At 45.7% G+C, this 10683-nt stretch overlaps 1 protein-coding gene across 2 annotated transcripts in view; it reads left to right on the top strand.

Moving 5' to 3' along the window:
* The first annotated feature begins 955 nt into the window (after positions 1–955).
* The window catches only part of EXOC3L4 (exocyst complex component 3 like 4), a 125323-nt gene continuing 115595 nt past the window's right edge, over positions 956–10683 (top strand). The window contains exons 1-2 of one of the 2 annotated variants that reach the window (XM_033952148.1): positions 956–1080; positions 6072–6203. The gene's annotated coding sequence lies outside the window, so the exon portion shown is untranslated. Of the gene's footprint in view, positions 1081–5976; positions 6204–10683 lie in introns of those variants that run through there. The other variant, XM_033952149.1, reaches the window with a different exon arrangement.

Below are 10683 nucleotides of genomic sequence, written 5' to 3'. Positions count from 1 at the left end.
GTTTTAGCGTGCTAAATGCTAATGCATCCATAGGATATAATGGACGCGTTAGCGTTTAACGTTTAACACGTCTTAGTGAAAGGACCCCAATATATATATAATTTTACTTATAGGTATTTTGTGAGTTTCTTCTGCTCCCTACCTGTGTCCCTTTAAGCAACAGTTTTGCAGCCCACAAAATAACCGGAGCATTAACCGGTTAAGTGCTGCTCGGTGTCAGCGAATTGCCCTGAACAAGCAATTTACCTGGCCAGGAGCTGTTACTGGCTGGTTAAATTGCTCTGACTATCGATCCCTAGACTTCCTTCTAGTTCCTTGGACTGTGTCATGAGCTCTCAGACTAGCAAAGCAGCTGTTGCCCTTAATGATAACCACGGATGCAACATTCTCCTCCCACCCCAGCAGAGGTTGTTTGTACCGTCTCTACAACATCCACATCTCTGGCAGACTTGAGCTAGGAATTGGACTAGGGACCTTCCACGGTACTTGGAACCAAGCCATCCCCAAATGCCTCCATTCATTAGACATTTTAACATTTCTTATTTTAGCATTTTTGTTTTCAACGCAGACTCATCAGCCTTTTCTAAACCTCCGCTTGGAAATTATAGTCCTTGTTCGAAGATGATGCATACAGCACAGCTCTCTTTCAGGCACTGAGATGCTGTCACCTGCTGGTAAATTGAAAATAGGGACGGAAGTGAAAAGTCAGAAGAATGAGGATTTCCCTGAAGAGCAGAGCTGTGAACGTATCAAACTATCACAAGGGTCGATGCTCAAAACCAAACGTGGGCGATACAGGTGATTAGCGCCGGACAAGCGCAGAATGCTCAGAGGACCTTAGCGTGGGAGACAATGTGTGTGCCAAAGATTAGGGCAAATAGCATGCAAATGTAATCCAACGGATGTTAATGAGGTCATTTCCTAATGCTTAGAGAACAGAGAATAAAAACAAGGTCACCTTACTGCTGAAAAAAAACACCAGCTTGGAGCAGGTGTTGGGGCGTTTGAAGAGACGGTTTCCTATGATTCATGGAACCAGAACTTGACGTCAGAAGATAACCGAGGCCGGCGCAACAGCAGGTAGAAAATGCTGCTCAGGCCAGTGAACATTTCAAGAGGTACGCGGGGGCAGGGGGTGCCCAAGTGGTGGGGAAAAGTGGGGGGGAGGGGTCACATGGTTCGGTGATGCCGGGCACCACCGCACTTGGGCGCCAACCTCCCTCCTTAAGCCACTGCATCTGGGCTTTTTGGGTCAGATAATATGGTACTTATTGCATAAGCTTCAACTTCTGACTTGGCTACTCTAGCTTCTCCAGTTAGCAGTGGCATAGTAGCAACATTCCAGAGCTGATATTGTGATGTCATAATGTCTCATTCCACCAATGCCTAAGCTCCAACCTCATCAGTGATGTCACAATGGCTTGATTGGCTCACATAAGTGATGTCACAAAGGCTTACAAAAGAACATAAGAGCTGAGATAGACCGAATATCCATCAAGCCCAGTATCCTGTTTCCAAGTACCTAGCTAGATCCCAATGAAACAGTAATAAAATGCAGCCCCAAATTCAGAGAAAATGACGAAGGTTTGTGTGGGGATATGACTGGGGTGTAACAGGATGGGGCCGGGATGGGGGCAGAACAGGGCATTACTGGGGGCAGAAGGGGCAAGGCCACCTGTCCTCCTTTTTAACTTTAAAATCTGGTAACCCTAAGTAAGCACATAAGATTAGACAGGAAAAAGGTTGTCCTAGTTTTACATGCCAAGTTAGCTGGTGTCTGATCTGAACATCAGCTGGTGCCTGGATAACTTCTGGGTCAGTAAACATACTTAGATTTTCAAAGTCGGGAGCCAAACATACTCCAGCACTGAATATCTGGGGTTAATTCAGCCCATGGCTCTGAGCGACTTATAATCTGCTTACTACCATGGGCTAAATATCATCTCCTGCTGGTTGATATTCAAAATGATTTAACTGGCCAGAAATGGCAACCAACTAGTTAAATTGCTTGTTCGCAGTTATCCGGTCATTTTCAGCAAAGATAACTGGGTAAGTACCACTGAAAACGACCAGTTAGCAGCTAAGTGAAAAATGGCTACATTGGGAGCATTCTGGGGGCGGAGTCAGCACTTGGTCATTTAAGTTCCGATATTCAGAATGTTATAACATAAGAATTGCTATACTGGTTTAGACTGAAGGTCCATCAAGCCCAGTATCCTGCTTCCAACAGTAGCCAACCCAGGTCCCAAGTACCTAGCTAGATCCCAAGTAGTAAAACAGATTTTATGCTGCTTATCCTAGGAACAAGCAGTGGATTTTCCTAAGCCATCTCAATAATGGCTTATGGATTTTAATTTTAGGAAATTATTCAAACCTTTTTTTAATCCCTGCTAAGCTAACTGCTTTTACCACGTTCTCTGGCAACAAATCCCAGAGTTTAACTACATGTTGTATGAAGTAATATGTTCTTGTTTATTTATTAATTTTAAAAATTTCTTCCCTACTTAACACCTAAGCAGATAACAATAGAAAACATACATATTCAGGACATACTCAAACATGTTATAATATATGCAACCTATCCTATTCTTCCACATATAATAGCTAAAATAAGCATAATGCTCGTAAAAATGTTCATCCTCTATGAACCACAAAATGCAGTATTATACAAAGCTAACAAAAAGCTTTGGCACATAAAAAGGTTTCCAATTGCTTCTTAAATAACATTTTCTCTTTGCATAATCTTAAGCACCCTTAAGCAAAGTGTTCCATAAATGGGGACCAACGACCGAAATAGCTGTTACTTGTGTTCTTCTGTAATGTGTTTGACCTAATGCATCAGTCGATAACTTCATTGCGAATTGAGATCTCAAACTTCAAGAAGGTACGTACTGCTTCAAGAGATGTCTCGGGTACAAAGGAGTCTCCCCATAAATTACCTGGTGAACAATTGTCAAAATCTTGTATTCAATTCTTAATTGAATTGGTAACCAATGAAAACTCTTCAATACTGGCATAATATGATCGTTCCAGGTGACTCCTCTGATCACACGAGCACCTGCAATGCTTTTATTCTGCATTTTGCAGTTTGTTTAAAATCTACTACTTAGCAGCTTCATCGCTTGCCCCCTAGTCCTAGTATTTTTGGAAACATAACCAGCCAAGATTAGCTAACAACGTGACTGCAGAAATCACAGTCCTATCTTTAAGTGCTAAACTATGGCTGGTTAAGTTCTGAATATTGACTTAACCTGCTAAAAATAATGGATCTCGCGCCTAACATGGGCACACCTGCAGAAACCTGATATAAATGGTGGTGCACAACTAATGGCGGTCGGGCGTGTTAAATGGCCCTATTCTATAACTTTGTGTCTAATTTCTGGGAGCATCCCTGATAAACCTATGCCCCTCCCACGGCCACACCACCTTTTGAATTATATGAGGGTCCTCTGAAAAGTTTTCAGCCCAACCAAGAAGAGAATGATGTGAAGCCATGAAACTTTCCAGTCATTCCACACTTTTCTTGATACTTTTCGTTTCAATGAGGCAAATGCATCTAGTAAATGGGCACAAGTATAGGGAAAGGAAGCCATTGTGACCTCTTAGGCATTGGTGGAATGAGGCATTATGACATCACAATACTAGGGGCTGTTGAAAAGTTCTCAGCCCAGCCAAGAAGAGAATGATGTGGAGCCATGAAACTTACAAGTCATTCCAATATTGGTCGCCGTCCCTAAAGAAGGACATGGAGATACTTGAGAAGGTTCAGAGAAGAGCGACAAAAATGATAACAGGTATGGAAAACCTTTCGTACGCAGACAGGCTAGAAAGGCTGGGGCTCTTCACCCTGGAGAAGCGGAGACTCAGAGGAGACATGATAGAGACTTACAAGATCATGAAGGGCATAGAGAAGGTGGAAAGGGACAGATTCTGCAGCCTATTGGGAACCACAAGAACAAGGGGGCAGTCGGAGAAATTGAAAGGGGACAGGTTTAGAACCAATGCTAGGAAGTTCTTCTTCACTCAGAGGGTGGTGGACACCTGGAATGCGCTTCCGGAGGATGTGATAGGTCAGAGTACATTAAGGGGATTCAAAGAGGGATTGGACAAGTTCCTGAAGGATACGGGGATTGAGGGATATAGATAGAGGTAGAGATAGGATTATGGAAGGGTAGAGATAGAAGAATAATGGGGATTGAAAGGTTTTAGACAAAGGATCACTTACAGGTCATGGACCAGATGGGCCGCCGCGGAAGCGGACTGCTGGGCGCGATGGACCCCTGGTCTGACCCAGCGGAGGCAACTTCTTATGTTCTTATGTAAAAGTGTCAAGAAAAGTGTGGAATAACTTGTAAGTTTCGTAGACCCACATCATTGTCTTCTTGACTGGGCTTAGAACTTTTCAGCGGCCCCTCGTATTGTGATGTCATAATGCTAGGCTTACCAGACGTCCAGATTCCCCCGGACATGTCCTCCTTTTGAGGACGTGTCCGAAGGTCCGGACGGCTTTTCAAAACCCTGCACTTTGTCCGGGTTTTGAAAAGCTTGGCACAAGTCACTGTCTGGCAGGAGCGCATCCACGCATGTGCGGATGCCACGCGATGACGTCACGTGCACTCATAAGAACATAAGAAGTTGCCTCCGCTGAGGCAGACCATAGGTCCATCCTGCTCAGCGGTCCGCTCCCGCGGCGGCCCATCAGGCCCATTGCCTGAGCAATGGTCTATACCTATCTGTACCCCCCAATCCCTTTTTCTTCTAGGAATCTATCCAAACCTTCTTTGAATCCATTTAGTGTTTTCTTGTCCACAACAGCCTCTGGAAGCGCGTTCCGTGTATCTACCACCCTCTGAGTGAAAAAGTACTTCCTAGCGTTTGTTCTAAACCTGTCCCCTTTCAATTTCCCCCAATGCCCCCTTGTACTTGTGGTGCCCCTTAATTTGAAAAATCTGTCTCTGTCTACTTTTTCTATGCCCTTCAGGATCTTGAAGGTTTCTATCATGTCTCCTCTAAGTCTTCGCTTCTCCAGGGAGAAAAGTCCCAACTGCTTCAATCTGTCGGTATATGGGAGATTTTCCATTCCCTTTATCAGTTTGGTTGCTCTTCTTTGTACTCCCTCAAGTACCGCCATGTCCTTCTTGAGGGATGGCGACCAGTACTGGACACAGTACTCCAGATGCGGCCGTACCATTCCACAATACAGCGGCATGATAACTTCCTTCGTCCTGGTCGTAATACCCCTCTTAATGATACCCAGCATTCTGTTTGCTTTCCTAGAGGCTGTGGCGCATTGCGCCGATGTCTTCAGTGTTGCGTCTACCATCACTCCCAGGTCTCTCTCCAGGTTACTAACCCCTAGTGGTGTTCCCCCCATTTTGTATGTGAACATCTGGTTCTTTTTCCCTACGTGCATGACCTTGCACTCAGGGCGGGGGATGGGTGGAACCGGCCGGGCCTGAGGTCTGGACTTTCCGATTGGAAAATCTGGCAACCCTAGTTCTTACGTTCTTCAATTTTGAATCCTAGACCTGCAACCTGCAAGGAGACAGGCTGCACCAGTTGTAAATAACTATGAAATATGCTTCTAAACCCAACTAAAGGGCATTAGCATATTCAGGACTAATCCGCTGTAGAGCATGGATGCCGCAAATCTGCAACAATCAGCTCTTCTTGCTAGTTTTCGAACAGCTTGTGAGCTTTGAGTGTGGCTGTATAACTACAAAAAGGGTATATACAAGTCCTAATGACTTTCCCTTTAAGAAAGTTTTTCATCCTGCTCCCTGCTTCTTTGCTGAGTTTCTCATTACATGCAGTAAGAGCCAAAGGTACACAGCTCAGGTGTGTTTACAGAAGAGCAAAGACCAACCTCCTGCTTCCTCTCTTTAAGCTCCATTGGCTTTCCCCTCCCCCCTCCCCAAAGCACCCTTTGTTCTTTGTGTTTGGTTAATCATGAATCCGAAAGTGAAAGAAAGACATCTTCTGGGGCTCACACAATGGAGGACAAGGGGACAAGCCTTTAGATCTGGGTTTGACTGACCTGCCAGATGACTTTCTTTCTGATCATTACCTAGGGTCTACTGTGCCAGCAAGAAGACATGAGAGTGTCATGGGCTCTGAAGAGTCACAGGGAGTTTCTACATTCATTAAGCCATGAGAAGTCCCTCGTCTAAAGCAAAATTGGCTACAGAGAATTCATATTAGAGGTAGGGTATAAAATAATATTTTTATTTACCGAATATGTGATCATTTGTGGGATAATTTAATGCATATGTATTAATTTAGTGCTTCAGTTTAAGTAGTGGTTAAAAAAAAACCCGGACGTCAAAAGGCAGTTCAAAGCCAGTAGAATAAGAATAGCACAGATTTCTAAAAGGTATGTATTATCCCTCCCTTTTACAAAACCGTAGCACGGTTTTAGAACCGGCCGCAGCGGTAACAGCTCCTGCGCTCATAGAATTCCTATGAGCGTCGGAGCTGTTACCGCCGCGGCCGACGCTATAAGCCGCGCTACGGTTTTGTAAAAGGGGTGGTATGTTTGGTCTCTTTTTGGCTCATTTTCTTCATTTGAGCCTCTCAGTAAAGACAGATTTTTTTGGTTTCAGAGAAAATAATGTAAAGACAGTTCAAATATTGCTTTTCTCCCCTAGGAAGTGCTAAAAAAAAAACCAACTTTATTCCACTTTATTCTGGGGTAGTTTGGTTCTTAGCTGAAAACCAAAAAGAAAATGAATCCAAAACTGTACAGCAGCTTGAAAAGGCTGGGATTCACTATCCTGTCCGATCCGGGCAGGTCCGATGAATTCAGGAATGAAAAATATGCAGATGGGGGCGATCAGAGGAATGCCCCCATCTGCCTGCACGGATCGCTCTATAGCGATCCCCGTGCATGCGCAGACCATCTGTAGATGGTCTGCGCATGCCCATCTGAGACGCAATCTTTTTTTTTTTTAACTTGAAAACTTTTTTTTGTTAGTTTTTAGCCCAGCGAGCCCGTGGTTTTAGCCTGCTTTAAACCCGCGGGTTAAAACCATGGGCTCGCTGGGCAGGGAAGGGCAGGAGAACGGCGATGCGGCAGGAGAGCAGCGATGCGGCAGGAGAGATTCGGGGAAGGTCGAGGCAAAGCAGGGCAGCATTCGGGGTGAGCAGGCAAGAGAGATTGCAGGGCAGAGAGCAGGGCTTCCAGTCGGAAAGACGTTTTCGACTGGTCCCCAGCAGTCGCTTCTTCAGGTCAGCCCAGGACTGGGTCAGCCCAGTCGGATCGGAAATTTGATGTTGTGAATTATGTCCCAGCCTACTTTGCATGCGTTTCACCTCATTTGCATGCACAGATTCGAAGCGGATCGCAGGAGAGGTAAGTGAATCAGGCCGGATGGAAATTTAATAGTAAAGGGGTCACAAACCGATCGGTATGAAAGATCACTCAGACACAATAATCAGAGACTTGAAGAAAGCGACAGGTATATTTTATTCAGCATATGCGGATCCCTGAGCCCCCCAAGCTGGCGGCATCAGAAATGCCAAAACCAGGAAGTTACAGAGATATTTATATACTTTTCTGGCTATACAACTGAATTCTAGAAAGAACTTCTCACATGTTACTTTTCTTAACAATCAGTGGTCCTAAGCTCACACTAACAGGTCACTAGCAGGTCACTTATCTAAGCCCTGCAGTCTTTCTGTTACATGTCCAGGAGGGCGGAATACAATATCTTGTATGCTGAGATAACCATAAGAAGCTAAAATGCCCAAGCTAAAACACCCAGTGCAGGCAGGCTAGAACATGCGATAAGTTAGGTCTGCAGCTAAACATAATTCAGCATTTTATTAAAGAGAAAACGTAATTTAAATCTCAGGAAAACCAGTCCCAGACTCCTTCAGATACATGATCAGTTTGCTTTGTGAATCTAGCCCAAAGTGTGTTGCATTGCTCAGGGAAGGATGGAGGAATAGATGTGGTTGGGTATGTTTGGTGGATGTGACTGGACAAGACTGGTCATGTGAAGGTAGAGACCCCCTAAGGTTCTATTTTATATGACTCCCTCCAAGAACACCTCTGCTACAGAGCAGGAGTGGCTGGATTCTTTGGGGAATCACAGAGGCCCTGATACACAAAAACTTTCCATGACAGTAAGATTTGTTAAAGCAGTCTTACTGCCAAGGAAAGTTCTCCTCCCTATGCACAAAAGCGTTCTCCATGGCTGCTACCGATCCTGGGATCAGCCACCGAGCCCTATGCATCGCAGTGAGCCTATTGGTATTTAAATGAGCTCTCCTTGCAATGCACAAAAGGGAACGCCTCCCCTTGTAAGGAGCAAAATTTTCCAGCAGGTCTGGACCTGCTGTTAGCTGTTCTACATGTGTTGTGTGAGGCACACAATACACACACAACAGCAGCATCTGTGTATGCATGTAATTTCCCCTAATTGATGTATGTCTTTCTTGCCTCTTATCTCTTTGACAAATTTCTCTGACTCCATTTCTACCATGATGTACTTCTAATACACTCCCAGGAAAAATTTGATTAATCTTACCATGTTAATGTAATTCTGAAAGTTTTTTGTGCTATTGCTGTCTGTATACTAGTGCTGCCCGATTCAGTGAAAAATATTTCGATTCGATTCGATTTATTTTCAGTGACACAGCTTTTTAAGTTTAAACGTTTTATTTAAACAAGGCAATATCAAGGAAATTGGGCAGCACTACCATATTCCCCCTCCCCAGCTCCCCTCACCGATTCTCAGCTTCCCCAGAGCATCCCCAAAGAAATAGGCCCTATATTCCCCCTCCCCAGCCCCCCCCCTCATTCTCAGCTTCCCCAGAACATCTCCAAAGAAATAGGCCCCATATTCCCCCTCCCCAGCCCCCCTCCCCGATTCTCAGCTTCCCCAGAGCATCCCCAAAGAAATAGGCCCCATATTCCCCCTCCCCAGCCCCCCTCCCCGATTCTCAGCTTCCCCCTTCTCCCCCTCCAATTCCATGGCCTCAGGAAAAGAAGAGAGCACTGCAGCAGAGAGATCCTTTACTTACGCTGAAAGTTAGATGTGGGGACTCGAGAGGAGAAATGCTTTTGGGAACGAGCCAGCCAAGAGCCAACAACTACAAAAAAATTAACGTGCTTGCAAGTTGCCGCCACCGCCGCGGATCGTACACTTGCACAGGCGCATGCCAACGTCCTTTCTTCTGATGTAACTTCCGGTTTCGTAAAACCAGAAGTTACATTAGATGAAGGACTCCGACGGCCGTGGCAGAGGGAAAGCCTGAATGTGAGCGGGTCTCAAGGGTGCCAACCTTGAATCGGTGAGTTCGATTTTTTTTGTGCAAATGAATCAATTTGGACCGATTTACCAGAAGCAATAAACGGTACAGCCCCCCACCTATCTAAACAATCGCCTAAACTGGAACCTTACCACAAGAGAAAGGAGAACTCTGACCCCATTTTCCTACCCCCCACTCAAAGGTACTCAACGCATGAAGATGTATGACAACCTACTAGCGACGCAGGCAGCGAAACTAGACCCCTCCATCACTAACTTGCTGACAGCAACAAGCGACTACAAATCATTTCGAAAGGAAATCAAAACCCGGCTGTTCAAAAAACACATCCAGCTATCCTAACTCTCCCCCATGCCCTTCCCCCGCCCTCAAAATAACTCCCCCTCAAATTGATACTCATCTTGCATTTTCTCCACAAAGTGTCAACTACAAAACCAGCCCCTAAATTGTTATAATTCTATAACTGGCCAGTTGTCTCCTGATTTCTACTTATATTGTAATTTCTCCTCTGCTCGCTACCCATCTTGTAACCTCTCCTCTAAGACTCAACTATGTAACCAGCCCCTAGTGTGTAATTTTTCCTGGAAATGTCCAGTTTTCTTCTGTTGTAATCCGCCTAGAACTGCAAGATACAGGTGGAATAGAAGTCACTAATGTAATGTAATGAATCGGTGAATCAATTCAAGTCGCGAATTGGGCAGCACTGCTGTATACAGTCTCTTCCTCTGTAAACCGCTCTGAACTGTTTGTGGTATTGTGGTATATAAAAATAAAGTTTTTATTAGTAGTAGTATACCCAATTCCTCCTGCCTCCCCCTGTTCCCCCCCCCCCGTAGATCACGCCAGCCCCCCCCAATCCCCCACCCGGGGATGCACCAGGAGGGGCCTAAGGCCTGATTGGCCCAGGCACCTAAGTCCCCACCCATTGGAGGGGCCTTAGGCACCTGGGCCAACCGGAATCTTAGGTTGGCCCCTGCCTAAGGCCCCTCTCCTGGGCCTATCTAAGATTCCCTCCTGCTGCGGTCTACCGGGGGGGGGGGGGTGTTCCAGCAGGAGGGATTGGCTATCCTTCCTGCAGTGTTTGTTAGAGAGGGGGTTGCCGGGCAGGAGGGACTGGGCATCCCTTCTGCCGCAATTGTTCGGGGAGATGGGGGGTTCTGGCATGAGTGATTGGGCATCTTTCCTGCCGGTAGTGTTCGCAGGGGGTGGGGACGGGTCGCCGCTAAACTTATCGCGGCAGGGATATCCCTTGCCGCGATAAGCTCAGCGGCAACCCGATTTCTAACCGGCATCCGTAACATGAACGTTGGTTAGAAAATCTGGTTCACTGTAGGTGCGATTCTGCATAGGACACCCGTCGGCTTCTGAAACCGGGGCGCTATATACAGAATCCAGGTCTAAATGTATAGC

Source organism: Geotrypetes seraphini, chromosome 7 (genome assembly GCF_902459505.1).
Source record: "Geotrypetes seraphini chromosome 7, aGeoSer1.1, whole genome shotgun sequence".
NCBI lineage: Eukaryota > Metazoa > Chordata > Amphibia > Gymnophiona > Dermophiidae > Geotrypetes > Geotrypetes seraphini.
This window is presented reverse-complemented; position numbering and strand designations above follow the sequence as displayed.